Raw genomic sequence first — 17,916 nt, 5'->3', positions numbered from 1 at the left:
GGATAACAGAGTTGAAATAATGCAGTAGAGTAATTCAAAGAAAATATTTATAACACTCTTTCAGAAGATCAGTGAGGCCTGAATCCAGTAGTTATGTGGCACACCCTATGGAAGCAGGGCATCTGTTAGTGGTGCAACAGGTAAGTGCTATGAGGCTGTCTGAATGTGTGTGTCTGTGTGTCTGTCTGTCTGTTTCATGCCTTACAACAGCATTTCATGGACTGGTAGGGAAACACTTGAGTATTCAGCTGATGGACATTAATAAGTTTGTGCTGCCTAGAACTATTGCATGTTTCTACATCACTAACTATGTATCACTGCTAGAGCACAACATCGAAGGACTATTAGTTTTACGGTACAGCAGCAGTCACTTCTGATAAGTAGATTCTTTCCTTTAAAAGAATTAAAGATATTGTGGGTGGAGTTATCAATAATCTGTAGTGATGCACAGAGTTTACCAGTGGCATTATGCACAGGGGTTTATGAGGCATCCCTACCAGTCATTGCTGACTGCATGCAGTGTTTCATCATGCTGAGTTCCATCACCAGCAAGCATTTTTTTTTTTTCATTTTATTCACTGTTATAAAACCATGGAGTTAGTTTATAATGTTGGTAGGTGTAGGGGGTTGTCCACTTGCAAAAAAAAGATTTTTGGTGTTTTGTTATGTTTTTTCAGCTCACCATTTTTCAGTATATAAATTGCAATGAAAGGTGAGCCAAGAGACAATGCTTCACATTTATATAGGTAAACCATTTTAGGGCATTTAGTAATGGCTCTTTGTACATCAGCAAACAGTATGTTCACTGGATGAGATGGATAGGAGGAAGCTAAGCAGCTAATGATTGCATTGGTGCAGTTAAATCTGCTACTGTCCAGTTCAGGATATGTTCACTCTTAATACCTCTCAACTGTCCCCAATGTTCAGAGATGTCCCTGATTTTGACAAAAATTTTAGGTCTGTCCTCTTAACCCCTCCTAAAGCTGGTGACTTTTGGAGAAAAGATATTGAATTACACTTAATAAATAATGAATGCTAGAAGTCTAAACCTCAAAATGCATTCACTATAGGCACTCCTTAAAATGGAGAACATTAACATCTGTGCAGTGACAGAGACCTGGTTCAAGGCTCCAGAAAGCACCCCTGCATTACCAGGCTATAATTCATACCACACCTTTCAGCCACCTAAACTGGACCGAAACACTAAAGGCGGAGGTGTGTCCATATTCATTAAGGATATCCACACCTCTAGGCTAGTTTGTCAGCATATTGCATCCGAGATTATCCAAATGCAACTAACTCTAGACAAGACCGCAATCCAAATTGTAACTTGCTACAGATCCCCCACCATAACCCAGGATTCCCACTCCTCATTTCTTGATACACTGAAAAATATTAGGGTACAACCCAACACCCTAACAGTACACGATTTCAACTACCCCACAATTAACTGGGAAAACTACTCATGTACCAACTCTTTTGCTCAACATTTTCTGGAATTCATAAATTCCAACACCTTGGATCAACTTATCCACACCTCTACCAGGGTCAGCAATATCCTAGACTTGGAAACCACCATAAAAAATTTCTCCAAAGCCAACTTCATGCTTCTTAAAGACAAAAGTGGCAAACTTCACGACACACATGCAGACAGACAATAGATGTACGACTGCTGAATCCTACACAAATGCACTTTATAAACACTTACACGAGTGCATGGATCATACTATCTGTAACAGAACCAAGATGCTATCCTCCAAAAAAAAAGAAGCCAATCTGGTGGTCCCCTGCCATAAACAAACTCTACAACAGAAGAAAGAAACTGTTGCAAAAAAGAGTAAAATCCCATGATTGGAGGAACTCCCTGGTCAGCCTCAGTAAGAAGCTGAGATCCCTCATAAAATCCTCCAAAGCTAGTTATGAAAACAAAATTACCACTGATTCTAAAGACAACCACAAAGCATTCTATAGCTATGTCAAGAATCTCAATGGCAACACTCAGATCTGCTTTGAGTTACAGCACAATGGCACTAAATATACAGACCCAAGTGATATTGCCAACATCCTGGCAGATAGGTTCAGTGCTAACTTTACCCCCTCTCACCCCCTAAAGGGTCCATCTCTATACCGGAAGAATGCAAAGTTCCTGTAATCACAGCTGCACAGGTAAAAACCACACTCTCCAAAGCCAAGAACACAGCATCCATGGGACCTGACAACATCCCAGGCTGTGTTCTACATGAACTACAGAATGAACTAGCACCCCAACTCAGCACCATGCTCAATCATACCCTCACTTCAGGCTTTGTGCCCACTGAATGGCACACAGCGACGGTTATCCCACTCCACAAAGGGGGAGCCACCATGGTCCCCGGGAACTACTGCCCCATTAGCCTAACAAGCTTTGTCTGCAAGGCCATGGAACATATCGTCATGGAACATATAAACAATGGCATTGGTAATATCCAAACTCTGGACCCCACCCAGTTCAGGTTTGTAAATAGTAGATCATGTCTCCTAAACCTGATAGACTTCTTTGAGGCAGTCACCAAAGCCGTAGATGAGGGTAAGTTGCTTCACACAGCCTATCTAGATCTCACCAAGGCTTTTGACACCACCCCCCACTCTGGAATTATAGATAAATTCACTAAACTAGGTATAAATCCCTATGTCACAAGATGGGTTGCCAACTGTCTCACTGACAGAACCCACAGTGTGAAAGCAGCAGACTCCAAGTATGACTTCAGACCAGTGATAAGTGAAGTACCACAGGGTTCAGTCCTGGGTCATCTCCTGTTTGTTATCTACTTTTCTGAAGTGCAGGCTAACACAGAAGGTCTTTGGCTAGCAAAGTTTGCAGATGACTGCAAACTAGGAGCCATAATCGAAACTCCTAATGATGTGGACATCTTACAAAAGGGCCCTCACTGAGACAGATGCCTGGTGTCAAATCCATGGCCTCAAGCTCAATGCCAAAAGATGCATTGTCTGCCCTTTGGTAAAAACTCTGCACCCATGAGCTACCACATAGGTGATAGTCTACTTAACACCGGAAGTGTGATAAGAGACCTTGGGGCACAGGTGGACAGTAGCCTCTCCTTTGATAATCACATCACCACAGTAGTCAGGAAATCCTTCTACATGGCACACCTCATCACAAAAGGTTTCTCATCTAGGAAAAAAAGAGGTCATTGTTCCCCTCTCCTCATCACTCATTAAATCCATTATAGAGTACAACACCCCTTTTGGTATGTACCTCACAAGACATCTACAACAACTGGAAAGGCCGCAGAAATACCTCACAAAGAGGATTACCGGCCTCAAACAGATGCTCTATGCAGACCGTCTCAAAAAACTAAAGCTTTACTCCATTGCATATTGCCTACTCAGAGGTGATCTCTGCCTAACATACAAAGCTATGTCAAACCCAGAGCTGTTAGACATGCTCCACTTAAAGAAATCCCAATACCTCCGAGCTACATGCTCTAGGGACCTAAACCTTGTCACCACAATAAACAGAACATGCCAGAGGGATAGATTCCTGTCCCAGAGACTTTCCATACTCTGGAACAAACTACCTATCTATATCAAACAAAGCTCCTCATTAGCACTCTTCAAGAAAAATCTTGATGACTGGATGGGAAATAGGAAATTCACCCCGGGAATCACGTCTGTGGCTTTGCTTGATGGGGACACAGAAAATAATGTTCTTGGGTGGCGAAAGCCAGGGTACCTTTTTGGCTAGGCTTATATAGGCCCTAGGGCCAATAGCCTAGTACCTACCTTTGAACCTATGACAGTAATTAGAATTATAGACTTCTTTTAGTTCACAAAATGTATATTAACTCACATGATCTTATTCTTTCAATATTTCAAGTTAATAATACTAATATGTTGAAAGTGTCCCTGATTCTCCCAGATTATTTCTGGATTTGTCCCTGATTCTGTTGAGATTTGTCCCTGACTGGTTGAGTGCTATGACTAATACAGATCAAAACACCAAATTTTCCTTTCTGGATTGTCTGTCGATGTGTGAGATAACCATCTAAATTGTGGTATTACACTTGGAGAAATGAGCTTTCATGGCCTAGCCTACTGGTAATCCGATAGTCTAATAGATGGGCTATGTTTCCACTAGTATACCCCCAACCCTAGCTGACTGATTGTACATCCTTGCTTGTTTTATGATGCAGACAGACATGTTTAAACAGTTTTGTGTTCAACTGTATAGAGCTGGATTGCACACAATATGTTAGCTTTGCCATGAGACATGTATAGTGAAAGTAAGTCAGTGTTTAGGGACCTTTGGCACTGGATGCATGCACTTACCGTAATATAAGTGATTTCCAGAATACTGCCACAATCATGATGAGCACCTTGCAATATAGGGACTGTTTAAAATATTTATGGGTGTTGAACACTAGAGTGCCTGAGAAGTTAAGCAGCTCAAGTCAAGCTGAATAATAATAATAATAATAATAATAATAATAATAATAATAATGATAATAATAACAACAACAACAATAATAATAATAATAATAATAATAATAATAATTATTATTATTATTATTATTATTAAAAGAATAGAAAATATTGCAGTTGGGCAAAATCCTGTTCTTAATTGGTACAGAGATAATACAGATGTCTTCTGGATGTACAGAATGGAAACAGTCATATGTTGACATTAACAATGTCAATACAACATATATACATTATATGACAGCCTCCATAGAAGGAACTGTAGAACACTCCTTGTTACCAGACACAGATGAAGAGAAATATCAACTTACAAAAGTGAAGCAGTGAATATCCTTCTGAACCTCATAATGTTTAATAACATGGAATTTTTCTTGTGTTTACTGAATTGCATGTGTGTAGATGCACTTTACTTTTGCACATTGAAATGATATAAAGCAGTGTGATAAGGACAGTCAATAAAATCATTCAGAAGGCTGACTAAAAAATAGTCATTTAGAATTATTCTGCTGTCACATAATCAAAGCTTCATCTGTCACACTGTCTTTATTTTTAACTTGCTAACTAAATGGATGGAAGCAAGAAACACAATGATAAATCCACAGCAATACGTTTATTGTTTTAAGCACTTTCTTCGACCTTAAGCCTCAGACTTCATCAGAAACACATTTTAAAAAAGTAACATGCTTAAATAGATACACAAAATCACATGGTCACAATACCACTCCCCCAATTAGTAAAAAATTAATTAAGTTAAATGAAATTATTTAAAAATACCAGACTTGTAAACATTTATAGTTTGTGTTGTACAATCCATATAATTTATGAGATATGAACATCACCAATAAATAAAACAATATTTTATAGATGTCAAATTAAAATAAATTAAGTTAATGCATATGAATATTTCATTGTAAATAAATAAATAAAAACATGTAATCCCATTTGATTCAGCTTGTGCATGATGCCATAATAAATAGTAAATGAATAAATTAATGTCTATACAACCCCTACAAAAACAAGAAAGACTATTATACATTATAACAGGTGCAATTCTGTGTGCATACACATGCCTGTGTCTGTATATATAATATAATAATATACACACCTTGACAAAATACCAAGTGTGTAAAAACACACTATACAGTAGTCACATGTGAAACTCAGATTTTAATTTCAATAGGCTGGATATGGATATGGTCTCATTGAGACCGGGGTTGACCGTGGCATTAACACGAAGTTGCCACACTAACTCCCTATACTCCAAAAACATATCTTTTGGCCCGCCTCTCATGTCTTTATCCACAATTTGTTCCAAACCTGAAAATCTAAAAGAATTACCACTACACTCAAACATGTCTAGCCAAAGCATTGCTCAAATTTAACTTACGTATATCGTACATGTGTTGGTATATCCGTTTTTTTTAAAGCATTTTTGGTTTTACCAATGTAAAACCTTGCACATACATGGCAAATTGTAATATAGACTAGACATTTGGTCAAACAGATGAACTTTAGTCTCATCTTTATTACACCATATCCCTCAATGTGGATAGAATCTGTTTCCAAAATATAGTAACTTTTGCACAGCTCGAACAGAGTATAACACACATATAGCCAACACTAGTGTTCCACCAAAATTCAGGCTAAATCCACTCGTAATGATAAAAACGATTCTTTTATTGAAAATAAGGTTTAGCGCTTTCATCTGTTAAAAATCAGACTTTCTCAGAACCAAAATGGAGTACTTCCAGTTCACATTTAAATAACCTTTTTGGCGCCAAAAATTCAAAAGGAAATGGAGCTCTTAAAGACACATAGTCATAATAACTCCATATATATGTATATACTACTATGCTAAAAACAGCCAAGCATTTCAACAGATCCAGTGTGCTGATATAAAAAATGACAATATAAATATAATGAAAATGTAAATAAATAAAAATAATTATGGTAAATAAAATAAAATGCAATAAAATGCACTCTGCACGTACTAACTTCATTTTAAAACATACTCCAAATATATGTAATAGTGAAATGGTAAAACTTGCATGACTAGTGCTCATAAATTGTAACAAGTCAACAAGAATCAAAATACAATGGCAACATCCATGATATATCTATGTCATGATTAAATATTTAATATTATAAAATATTCATAAAATCTAAAGACTTGCCCAACAAAGGTGGACATTTTTTACCTTTATTGGGCCACCTTTATTGGGCAGGTCATTAGATTTTATGAAGATTCATAATAGAAAGAAGGGATATGATGATGTAGGTATGTGCTGTAATTGAGTTTGCGTCTTGATGTATACTCCTTACACAAAGTATATTAGAGATATTTTAAGACAGCACTGGAACTTAATAACAGTAAATGATGATACAGCTTCAATTTTGGGCAATTATCCAAGCTTTGTATATAAAACAGCACCCAACATTAAAAAATTATTGGAGAAAGCTTCTAAACAAAAAACTGTACATAATACGAAGCTCTCGATGGGAACTAGAAAATGCGGTACCTGCAAACAATGTTATGCCATAAATGAGGTAGGCAATATTAAGTCAGGAGATATCAACAAGACTAATATTAAATGCAAAGCAGGAAATTGTAGCACCAAACAAGTCGTATATATTGCTACGTTATGCCTGCAGCGCATTCTATATAGGCAAAACAGAGAGAGCCCTTAGGAAATGAGTATATGAACATATTTATAAGATAAAGATTAAAGACAATAACAATGCACTTTATAAACACATATCCATATATGGTGAATCACATGGTTTTAAATTTGCCATTATAGATCACGTAGAAGTATTTACTTATGGGGGAAATTGGAAAGCACTTTTAGCCATGAAAGAAAGTAAGTGGCAAATTTTGACAGATGCCATTAGGTCACCGGGCATAAATGAAAATATAAGTATTAAACCATTTTTAATCATGGCATAGATATATCATGGATGTTGCCAATGTATTTTGATTTTTGTTGACTTGGTACAATTTATGAGCACTAGTCATGCAAGTTTTACCATTTCACTAGTACATATATTTGGAGTATGTTTTAAGATGAAGTTAGTACGTGCAGAGTGTATTTTATTTTATTTACCATAATCATTTTTATTTATTTACATTGTCATTATATTTATATTGTCATTTTTTATATCAGCACACTGGATCTGTTGAAATGCTTGGCTGTTTTTAGCATAGTAGTATTTATATATGGAGTCATTATGACTATGTCTCTTTAAGAGCTCCATTTCCTTTTGAATTTTTGGCGCCAAAAAAGGTTATTTAAATGTGAACTGGAAGTACTCCATTTTGGTTCTGAGGAAGTCTGATTTTTAACAGATGAAAGCGCTAAACCTTATTTTCAATAAAATAATCGTTTTTTTATCATTACGAATGGATTTAGCCAGAATTTTGGTGGAACACTAGTGTTGGCTATACGTGTGTTATCCTCTGTTCGAGCTGTGCAGAAGTTACATTTTACCAGCTAGCCTTTTTCCTTCTACAGTCGGTTTCTGGTGTTGGTTGTTTCCAAAATATAACAACATTGTGGACAATGCCCACATTTTTTCATGCACCCTCCCCTACCTCTGTAAATGTTTGTTACCAAATATTTTTAATGTTACTGTTTCTTTTATACACAACCAATGGCTTATGTCCCATTTTTTTCTTTATGTTCATCATCATCCAATTGTATACACCAATTATTGTTAATGACATCCTTAATATCCTTGAATAAGGGACTGAATGTGATAATCACAGCCCGATTGAAACCTATCCACCACCTCTAACTCTTGATCAATACTAACAACTTGTTACATTACAAAAGCTGTGGTCTCCACATTAGTTCCTAAAAGTGGATAGAAATGCCCTTCCAGTCTTTTTCTAGTAACCTCCTATAATATGGGGTCAATGAATGAATTGGGGTAACTCCTCCTTAATAACATAGACTTTAGTGTCCCAATTTCCTCCAAAAATTGTTCAAAAACACTCATCATCCTTGCCAACCTCACAGCCTGTCCCTTCACCAGTGATTTTTTTCTGGTGGGGGGGGGTGGCAACTATCAAAATGTAACACGGTATTAGAAAAAGTGGGTTTTCTGTAGATGGTGGAAATAAAACATTTTTTTACAACATCCTTCCTAATTTCTAAATCTAAATAATTCACTTTGCCATGGAAACTTCCATAGTGAAGGACAAAAAGTTTGTGCTTTTGTTCAAAAAATCAAAAAACAAATCTAAATCTTCTTGTGAACCCTTTCAAAATATAAGGATGTAGTCCAAAAATCGGCCATAAAATTTGCAAAACTTAAATAAATCATTCTTGAACACTACATTACATCCCCATTGTGTTAAAACCATATTGGCAAATAGGGGGGCACACACTGCCCCCATTGCTACACCAACTTTTTGTTTAAAATATTGATTATCAAACACAATGAAATTGTTATCAAGAATTAAATCCATTAGTGTTCTAAACATTAAAATTCTGTCATGCCCCAAATTGGTGTTGGAACATAAGAAATCATAGAACCACAGTGTGCCAGTATTGTGGGGAATAACAGTAAATAAATCCTTTACATCAATGGTTGCAAAAATCAACTGTTCACTACACAATTGTCTTTCCTCAAATAGTCCCATGAGTAACTAAGAACATGCTGGTATTTATCCAACACCTTCTTTAAGTGAAAGTCAACAAACTTGGCCAAGTTAAAAGTCTTAGATGCCTTGGCATCAACAATCGGTCTCGTGGGGGGGGGGGGGGTCGACAATATTTTTGTGAATTTTAGGGATACCGAATATTGTCGGTATCCGAGGTGTTTTTTGCTGTAAGAAATTAAATTCACTGATGGTGAGCTGACCATCCATTAACAAATCATGCAATGTGATGTCAGTGTTTCTGTATGCTATGTTAAGCTCATTGACTGATGTCTCTTCATAACTATCACTAAATAGGTGTGTCAACATTTTTTCTGTGTAGACCCTTTGTTCCATAACCACAACCCCCCCTCCCTTATCAGGTTTCATTACCCTAATGATCTTATTATTAATTGATGACCCTAATCATGGATGAATGAAATTGAATCATAACTTCTTTCAGCCTTGAGGAGATGCCATGAAGGATAAGCTGTGCAAGGGAGATTGATTTTCTAACCACCACAGAGGCATGGTGATGAAAGAAACGTCTGTTATTAACAGATGTACCGAAGTCCCTGATGACTGTGTCAAATTTAAGAGGAATGTTACCGATATGGTAAGCAGTAGTGATGCTAAATTTACCAAAGGAAACTTTGCTACATTTCTTGGTGCTAAATGTAAGTCCATGATTAATACATCAAGTGCTTGTTTGTCCTGGCCCTTAATGAAGAATACGAGTATCAGAATGGGATTTTATAACCACCCACAGTTTGCAATCATCACCAAACATGGATAGCCAAAGTCCCTTGATATTGGTGTTTATGTCACATAAATATATACCAAGCAGCAGGAGACCCAGGACAGAGCCTTGTATGACACCACCAGTCACATTCTTCTGTGTAGAGCAAATAACCCCAACCTTAACGGGATAGTTCTGCCAGACAGCCACTTACCAATCCAGTGAACTATATATGGGTTAATGTTGAGTTGGGAAAGTTTGTCAATAATCCCAGTATAAGTGATAGTATCAAAGGCCTTGTCAGGGTCTAGATAATAGTGTGGACTGTATGCCCCTTATCCATGGTCTCAGTCACTTTTTCAAAACCTCATTCAGGTTAAGCAAGCACCATAGGCCTTTCAGAAAGCATAACTGATGTTTTCTTAGGGGTATAAGTTCTAGAATGACTAACCCTACATCAGTTTGCATGGCTATAATTCCATTCAAACAAAAGCAGGCAGTCAAAATTTCATAACTTCTCCCATCTCCCTTGCCAGCTCCATTGGGTGACCCAGCTGCTAGTCAAATTTTGGTTACATGGGTTATAGTTATAGCTTTATCAATCTACACCAATAGAGCTGGCTAAAAATTAAATAGTAAAATTGTGTTTGCTTTTTAACAAAATGTATGTGATATGTATTAATTGATAGAGTGCAGTACAAAGAACTTGTTACCCACAATAAAACACTTATATATATTTAAGATGGTTTTTGGCATTGTGTATCTCAACAACTGCACATAAATTATTAGTCCTATAAGAAGTTAAATGTATATAAAGCCAGCATTTAGTTTTTTTTTTTTTTTTTTTTGCTATATGCTTTTTTGTTGCTGCATCTAATGACTTATCAGTCCATCCCTCCTATTAGTCGGATACATCCATTCTCCTATATTGGCTACTTCCCAGAGAGAGTTACAGCTACCCAGTCGAAGCCATCATACACAAAGCCTCAATAGTAGTCAGTCCCCACAATATTTCTTATGAAATAGAATTTGGTACATATATCTGGGAGTTCAGAACATGCATGAGGTTTTATTAAATCCACTCTGCAACACTATATTGTCAACCTTGTACATCCATGATTTTTAGACCTCAGTATGATGACCTGCAGAAGCATATGTGGACTCATTTAAGTAGATGAGAGCAAAAAAAAAGAGTTCATAGAAGTCTGTGAGAACAACTTTAATGAGATAAATGATATGCCACCATTTTGCAGCTAGCAACGGAATGCAATGTTACCTCTTTTTATTGCACCTGTTATTATCATGCTGTAAGCAAGAGTCCCACAGAGACTATATGGTCACAGAGGACTGATTGAATGTATTACCATGCAATAGTCCTTACCATATAGTCTAGTGAATATATGTTGTCATTTGTATTTGGATATATACATTTATTTTTATATACAAATATACATTTTGTTTTGCAGATTCCTATTAATGAATACAGTTTATCATTATTATAATCTTTATAATGCCAAAAAGGAGTGCAACCATTTTTTGCAATTTTGTAAAAACATCATGTTGTATCACAGTTACTAGATTTCATAAATGGATACAACAGCAATGTGTACGCTCAAATGCTTGCACACTCATGTATTATATCAGAACACAAAAAGGCAGCTATTGTGCTTCAGCATCAGACAAGTGACTTTATTCTGCAGTACCGGGAGATCAAAGATGAAAGTTGATGTTCTAGATCGGAAATGAAATCTCTCAGGTAAGCCAATCATGAAAGGTCCCATATTCTTTATTCTGTGGCAGAACAGGTGCATTTTAAAGGTCAAATGACATTTGCTTAAGCAAGATCAGGAGCTGTTTTATTAGAAATCTCACAAGGATGCATATATGCAACAATAATACCAAAATCTACGTATCAGATTTCTGAAATGCAGTATGGTGTTTTCTATATGCAAATATATCATTAGTGCTTTATTTCAAAATTGTTAAAAACTGATAATTAATTTCACTCAATCATTCCTTTCATTTTTTCTTTAAATTTAATATACTTTATTTCCTACAATATTTTGTTACACCCTATTTTACAAACTTTGTATTATTATTCAGAATATATGCACATTGTCCCGGTCAAATGTACTACATTCTTATTATCTTAAGACGTGAGTATGCCCAGTTGCCTTCTGGTCAATATTCTTGGCGCCCTCATATTAACATTGTTGTGCATGCAAATACCTTTAGCTCTCCACATAACAGACCAGAAAGCAGTGCCTTTCATAAAAACTGTTAGCTTCTACATTCCATTAGTATAAAGGAATATGAGTGGGTCACCAATCATAACCTGCTTATTATGTGTAGGAAACATGGGTGCCAAGTAATTCACCTTGAGGGCAGATTTCTTAACATCCATGTCGAAAAGGGGGCACTGTCTAAAAAGAAATGTAATGCTTTTTGTTATGTTTACACTTACCTTTTATGCCTTTTAATGTTCCATATTTTACTTCATTTACTTGGTCTGTTCCTCATAAAGTTTATGGTTAACAAATTATGGAAGATTGAAGTCACCTAATAATGACATACATTTGATTTCCAGCAAACACATCATGTTATTCTAGCTATTTTCTAAGATTTTAAGAGGAAGGAACATATTATTCCTTCAAACAGCAGTACTACCACTGTCATTTACTGTGCAGTACTGGCAGGTTTGATTGCTTAGCACTATCCCCAACCTTAACAACTTAAGCAAGGTGTGCTTAACAACTGTTAAGGATGGGTCACTTGCCACTCTGATTTTCGACTGGATTTGTCTTTTTCAAAATTTCAGAGCATAATCACCGCACTCCATGTACTACAAATCTATTCATTGTGATATTCCCCTGTACACCTGGAATGCACATTTATACTGTTTTCTTTGGAACTAAAATATTAGTATAAAAAATGCTCACAAAGGAATTTGCTTCCCAAGGAATTACTTGTACACCACACCATTTGCTTATCAAAGAAATCAGTTAAGCCCTTGTTGGGCATTTCTATTTTTTTCATTCCTTAAATTTCATTCAGTTCAGTTGGTCGTTAGCTCATTTGCATATATTTAATATAACATTTGATGAGTAATCTTTCTGGAATATCATTATTTAAAAATGTATTTTTCTCATCATGCCCAGTGCTAGCAAAGTCCACAGTTCCCCCTTCTACCTGTCCAGCGGTAATGATTAAAGGATGTCAGAGTATGCATGTTGTGCCATACATCATGTTGTGCCATACATCATGTTGTGCCATACATCATGTTGTGCCATACATCATGTTGTGCCATACATCATGTTGTGCCATACATCATTACAAACTTCAGAAAAGGTTTTACTTACAGACACCCTCCTAGGTTCCATTTATGTGTCTTAACTTTCTAATGTATGCCCTTATATTCCCTTTAATTTCATTAAACTAAATTTTCTTTTGTGAATTTCATCTGTCTTAATCCAAGATGAATATAAAGACTTCGGCATCAGGGTTAAACATCAAAGCAGCCCTTAATTCTGCTGCACATTAATACCTAAAACTTCCCCACCTCTGTGTAACACCAGAAGTAGTAATGTTGGTGCCCAAAGTAAAAAAAAAAAACTCAGACTTGGAACTCAGAAAGGGCCAACAGCAGCAGTAAATCCTAATACTGGTTGCTACCACTCCCAGCAACCATTTCTGGTTCAGGGACAGGCCCACCACGTGATTACACATGGTCTATAGGATCAGTGCAGTGGCTATCTCCTCAGCAATGCTACATGCTAATGAAGCATTCCAGGTGAGAGACCTGTGCTATTTTCCCCAAGTGCTGTTCCACAGAAAACCCTGCAGTAATGGATTTATGTAATTGAGTATTTCAGGAATTCTCTTTGCTGTATAATGTAGCATGTCTGGCAGTGTTAATTAACAGGGACAAAAACTGCATTGTTCCAACTGTAGTCAATGGGCAAGACCTTATAATATATACTGCAAGATAAGACAAGGTAAGTATCTGCAGAGAGATAGCAGTAGGTGCAGGGGTGAGTGTATGCCTGTATGTGTGTGGCAGTGAATGCTTATCTTCAGAGGTATGAATGGTCTCAGGCGAGTGTGGGTCTGTCTGTGTGTGTGGGTCTGTGTGTGTGTGTGTGTGTGTGTGTGTGTGTGTGTGTGTGTGTGTGTGTGTGTGTGTGTGTGTGTGTGTGTGTGTGTGTGTGTGTGTGTGTGTGTGTGTGTGTGGTGTGTGTGTGTGTGTGTGTGTGTGTGTGTGTGTGTGTGTGTGTGTGTGTGTGTGGCATACCTATCAACTGCTCAGATTTTCTCAGAATGACCAGATTTTGGCCTCATATTTTGGTGTGTTTTTCATAAAGTTGTGATTTTCTGCAAAATTAATGGCAAATCATTAAAGACTGAAGTTAGAAAATATGGACAGACATCTGAGTTTCAGACTTCATATCCTTTAGAAAAATCCATGCTAATTCAAAACCTGTTATTCTATCAACTATCTAAGTTTGTAAGAGTAATATTTAAAAATCATCCCTATTTTTGGGCCTTTGTCCCACTGTTATTTATAGCTTTGCCCAGATTTCCTTCTCTAAGATGTTGAAAGGTATGGTGTATGGGAGTTAATGAGTGATTGTGTCTGTAAGTGTGATCAGATGTGCATTGTAAGACTTACACAACTGCTGTTCAGGGGCAGTTCAACAGCGTGATATGGTTTAGCCAGTGAGTTCACCATATCTTCCACCAGAAGATACAAAGTTACTGACAGAATTTCAGAATGCTGTTCCTGCCTCACCACAGATAAAAAGATTGCAATTCTTATTTCATTAATGAACTCAATGTGCTAACAGTCATTGCTTCTACTGATGGCCTTTTGAGCTACTCTTCTTGAGTAATCCCGAAGGCCGGTGAATAGAGAAATGTCAGTTGACATTTTCCATTCAGTTTGGTCAGTTTTAGTATGGTGCCTCCAAGCTTCTCTGAGACTTTTAAAATGCTGCCAGTAGTAATGTAGCAGTGGTCTGTTACTCACAAAAGCCTTGAGGTCCAGAAATAAAAGACAACCTGCTGCGTATGCTCCATGTCATAATATGTTTTAATGTTGCATTTCATTAGGGATTATCAAAGACATTTTTGTATCATAGCTGGAAATATATTGGAGAATGAATTCTGTCTGGATTGAACAATTATACATGAACCCCTCAGATGGAACAACTTAACTTTCAAAGATTAAAGTCTTACTTCATTCACACAAACATTAACCTAAGACAGTGCATTATAAAATATGGAAAGGAATGTTTTTTGACATGGAAAATTTCAAAACATAATGAATCAAATGAGTTTCTAATTATAGCCCTAATTGTTTCATCGAGTACATATTACTCTTTGCATTCAAGAGCAGTTACCAAATTTTTCATCTGAAACTTACATGGAATTCATGAATCCTACAAAATTTCCACAGTGCTACAAAACAAAAACAAATAAATAAATAAATAAAAGAATGTGTAATTCAACATATTATTATGTTCAGAGAATGGTATGAAACTTTATTTCTATTATTGAAAAAGCAAAACTGCCACGTATGCTGAACAGGCATTATAAATATTGGTAATTGCTTCAGGTTTCCTCATTTACCCTTTTAACCAAGTGTGTGGCAGCATCCAGAAAGAAAAAAGGATAAGTAACTACATAAGGCAACCCTTCAGAGAAGCCAACATACCAGATTTGTTACATTCAAACAATTCATTTTTTGAGGCCAGCTAGTACATTAGAAATAGACACAAAAGGCAATAATAGAATACACAACATTTTATGTGTGGACAGAGTTCCCAAGTTTCTTTTCAGTGTGACTCTTTAAGTTAAAATTCAGAAGTAGCAGACTGGCACAACTGGTCAGGACAAAAACAAGTAGGCATTTTTGCAGAAGGCTTATATTTCCAATTAGAAAATTAAATGGTTTCCATGTACTAGACCTCCTGTATCCTCCATTTGGGAAGCAAGTCCCATCCCACCTCATATGTATATATACGAAAGCCACAGTTACTGAAATATGAAAGATGGAAGAGATCTCCATAAAGAAAGGAATCATTGCTGCCAAATACAAAGAAATTGGAATGGCAATGATTTTCTATGAAAAACAATGACTGGGGAGTTGAAATTCTCAAAGGAGAACTCAGTGAGATAGAATATCATCCATGTCTTACTTAACAAGCAGTCAGGAAGCCCTATATCCTCCATGCCAAGGTCTTCTTATCTGTACCCTCCTTTTTTGTTTTAATCAGCTTGAGGGAAGGGACATTTCCCTGACCAAAACAACTACCCTAGCAATGCATAACATACAGCATTTCACATTAGTGAAATTGACTCCTACACAGGATTCCTTTACTATGCATAATTTTGCACAAAAAAGACCCTTGCAGTGTAATTCAAAAGTCATTATAACTTTGTGGTGTGGCATGAAACATTAAGACAGCATAAATCATTTCTGTTGGATATAACCAGCTATTCTGTGTGAACAAATGGGAGATGTACAATATGCTCTTAAATACGTTTCCTCCATATAAGTGCCATTGCACATAGGTGAACAGCTCAGTGAATCTAGATATATGCCAACTGATATAATTACATGTAATATATTTATTCAAGGAACTATGAATGAGCTTCCATCAATAAACAGTGGACCTTCTCATTTGGGTTATAACAAAATAAAAACATATTCATTATTTTTGGACTTGTGACAACACCATTTAAATTATTTCATTTTATGTATACATTTATTAGCTAGGTAGGGTGATGATCATTTGAACCCACATTCCACACACAAGGACACAAATATATTGTTACAAAACAAGTAAAAATGTAAAACAAATACAGGCACAAGAATCTCAAGAAAGACATGCAAGGAGACACATAAATGTGCTTTGTAAAATGACCACAGAGAGTATAAATCTGCACTTAATGAATATGTTTCACACCTGCAGCACCAGTTATGCCATTTTCTGCCCAATTTCTGCTGCTATAGTAGCTTGTGGCAATCTTGTCTCATAAAGCCTACAGAGATGGAAAAGCAGAAAACAGACAACATTCACTGCTGTTGTTACAATGTAGCTTAATCACAGTACTGAATTTGCAGCTTTCAGTTCTGAAGTTAAGCAGCTAAAAGTGAGGAAGTTATTTAAAGTGAACAACAAATGTAAAATCCATATTACTTGTAAATTAAAAAAAAAAATACTCTTCACATTTAAATTTACCTGTGACTTAGAGATTGTGGCAACTCATATCCAGCCTGCCAGCACACATGAATTTGATATCTCATTAAGTGAGTACTAGCAGGTATAAATAAGTTAGTACCCTTGAAGAGCATTTCTGTTCAGAGGAGTTTGTAACTGGCATTAGTTTTAATGAAAACAGAATAACAGTTCTCTAGCGTGTTTTCTAAGCCAGGATGAACCTAGGCTTGTTTGTTTATCTTAGGTAGTCTATAGCACATATATAAAATGCACTAAATAAATGTAACTGCAATTTCCACAGAATGTTTCAAGAGCAAGTCTGAGTACTGCATCTGTCTGTCTGTCTGCGTAGCACTTGTGTAACACTGTCTTCACAGAAATTGTGTGTGGAACTATATTTCACTTTGTACTTTTCACAAACAACCTCAAAGAGCAGTCACATTTTCATTGGGAATAACTTACAAAGTGGGAAGCTATCTCATCTAAACAGACAGAAAATTCAGAGAATTCATGGCTGACATGTTTAAAAATACATAAAATCTACAGTTATTATATTTCCAATGTTAAGAGGAGTCCTGGCTTGTTTGGATAATATAAGCCAGTTACCATAGAAAATATTTGGAATTCAGCTGTATATCTGACCAATGGAAAACATATATACGTATACTAATCAATTTCAAATTAATAATTTTGACTAGCAGATAATTGTTTTGTACCTCTGGCAAGGAGAACTAGTACATGGAAACAATTTCATTTTCTACTTGGAAACATACGGGAATTTGTATCACTACACTCATTCTCTTTTCATGAAGCTTGTTTCTGCTTTCATTGAG

This window comes from Protopterus annectens, chromosome 2.part1, assembly GCF_019279795.1.
Source record: "Protopterus annectens isolate FY-2018-M chromosome 2.part1, PAN1.0, whole genome shotgun sequence".
NCBI classification, from domain to species: domain Eukaryota; kingdom Metazoa; phylum Chordata; order Ceratodontiformes; family Protopteridae; genus Protopterus; species Protopterus annectens.
Note: the sequence above shows the minus strand (reverse complement) of the source record.